Source organism: Pseudomyrmex gracilis, unplaced genomic scaffold, assembly GCF_002006095.1.
Source record: "Pseudomyrmex gracilis isolate BER0280 unplaced genomic scaffold, ASM200609v1 scaffold_343, whole genome shotgun sequence".
Taxonomy (NCBI): Eukaryota; Metazoa; Arthropoda; class Insecta; order Hymenoptera; family Formicidae; genus Pseudomyrmex; species Pseudomyrmex gracilis.
Window position 1 is genome coordinate 57,461 of NW_018020927.1, and position 2,664 is coordinate 60,124.

Below are 2,664 nucleotides of genomic sequence, written 5' to 3' on the forward strand. Positions count from 1 at the left end.
CAACAACGCGTCACGCTCATAACGCGCGCGTTTAACGAGCTCAAGTTTAACTCCACAATCCGCGCCGACGTTCGTTCATTTAATTAGAGCGACGATTGTCGCTTTAAACGCGCAGTTCCCGCGCGCGCGCGCGAGAAAAACGCGCGCACAACGCTAAACGACCGGCTAACTGCCTCTAATCTCACGGGGGGAGGGAAGAAAGGAGGGTTCTTCTGTTCAGACGGTGTGACATCGGCGTGTCATGTCACAGTTTCGTGACTTCGTACTGGGTGACATCCGCATGACGCCCGACGGGGATCGCGCAATCCGCGCATCAAAGCCCCCGGCGCGTGCGACACGCTATGTGCCGCCCACTTCGTGTCCCGTAATTGCCAGCGACAAAACGATCGGCGCGACGCAGCGTGGCGCGCGCGCCATAACGTGACGACAAAACGCGTTCCGTCATGCCACCGGCGAAGATAAATAAAGAGAGAGAGAGAGAGAGAGAGAAATAGAAGGAGAGACAAATAGAGAGTGGGAGAGAAAGAGAGCGCGTCATGCCGACGAATTAAAGCGCGAAGCGACGGCGGAGACGGTCGCGGAATTCCGCGCGTCACGTTTCATTACGCTCGCGAGGTCTGAGGACAATTTACGCCTGGCAAAAAAAAAAACCGCTCGAGGTTCCCGCGGTTCTCCGTTTCTTTTCTCCGCTCTCTTTTCCGTTCTTGTAAATCGAGATACTTCAGCATTTGTTCGCTTATATCAAACATTATCTACACATGTAAAATATAGATCGGATATCATCCGATTGTACTGTGTTTTTATTTTATTTTATTTTACTTTAAAGTTGAATTTTTTTATTTTCAATTTTCAGAAAAATGTTTTTTCTTTTATTTATTTCTTTTACTTTATCTTCCAAATAATTATCCTTTAGAGAAATTTTAGAGAAAATACCTGATTATTTTCTCCTTTTCTTGCATTAAAGAACAAGAATATTTTCTTGGTCTCGTATTTCGAAGAACTAATTTCAAATTCACTGAAGTCACTAATAAATTTTCCCGGCGAGATTAATTATACATAAACCGAGAAAATGCGTTGTGTTTTGCAAGCGGTTTGAAGCGATGACTGCGTGTGCCTCATGCGAGTAGTAATTGCATGTCGCCATTTTTCTGAGAAAGGGAGGGACCCCGCGAAGACTGACTTCTGTCGACGACCTATCGACTGGAGGTGCATTACACGGTATCATCCCCTCAACTCGTTATATACCGCGATGTCTTAAATAAGAGATACGTTAATGTTGTGCGGCGAGAGCCAAGGAAGCGCTAGTGGCAACAACTTCACCGGCGACTAACCACGGAGAAAAGTCGCGCACGCGTGGCGTTTCTCCTTTGTGTCCCTTCTATCTCGAACAAAGCATATACATTCTTCATGTATTGTACGCATGTCGCGCAGACATGAATCACTTAAAGAAAATTGCGAGTATATTCACTTCCATTATGCAGATGCGATGTTACGGAAATGGCGTCTCTCGTAGAGACTTTGTGTGTGCAAAAAATAATTCTCTTTTTCCGACGTATAAATAAATCAATAATAATTTTTGAATTATTTCTTCTCGTAAAACGCATTTGCGCACAAACATTTGCAGAGTAAATTTTTCAAAAATTTCACGAAGACAAAGAATATTCTCGAGTATATGTGTCGAGAATATGAAACTTACGCGGACTAGAGGTATTTGTATTTCTTTTTTCGGACGCGCGCACTCCCGGTAACTAATTGCAAGTGTATGTCGGATGGGCGTGTACGACGCGCATGCATCTCGTGTAACGAACACGAGAGGACTATCTCTTCGCGACGTCGCGCTCCCGCCGTTTTTAAAGATGTCAGCCGCCGGTTCTCCAGTCTCAATTAATTGCGCACACGAATTATGCGCGCGGACAATGCTATCGGGAATCTCGCGAAACCCCTGTGGGGCACGACGCGACCACACGCAGCACGCATTAATTCCTCTATTACGGCATTGTGGTCTGTGCGTACATCTACCTACCCGACGTACGCGCCGTTATTGCGTATACACCGTGTATACGCCCACAAAACGCAGTATCAAATATCCGAATTCGCGATCGTCGTTATGATCTTACTCTTAATGAGTTGTACCCTTCGTTGCGACGAGTGAAAAATATTGCGATAACACAATTAACAATTTTTGTAAGTTTTAATTTGCCAAAAATTAAATTACGCCGACAAATTAACAAACTTACGAGATAATTACGCCTGTATATTTGTTCTCAAGAAAAATTTGAAATATGTTATATCAAATGTTATAAAAATATTTTCCGTATATAAATATGTTCCTATTAAATATATATATCTCTAAAATAAAATAAAAAATAAAAAAAAAACAAATAATTATGAAGCACTGACAACGCGATGCACATCGGCCAAGCTGCAGCGCACGTTACAATTCGGCTATTATTATTGGAAATTATTTTATGACACAATGGTAGAAAATCCGCTCGTAACTCCCTGCCAATGGCGATATTACGAGCACTACGGTCCATCATGAATAACACTGCGCAACGATGTTGTCGAGTATCGAACCGATGCGACGTCATTGTAACCTCGCCGCTAACGAGCTAGCCTCATTGTTATCTCATCGAGTTTCCCGATAACCACGTGATCTCAATA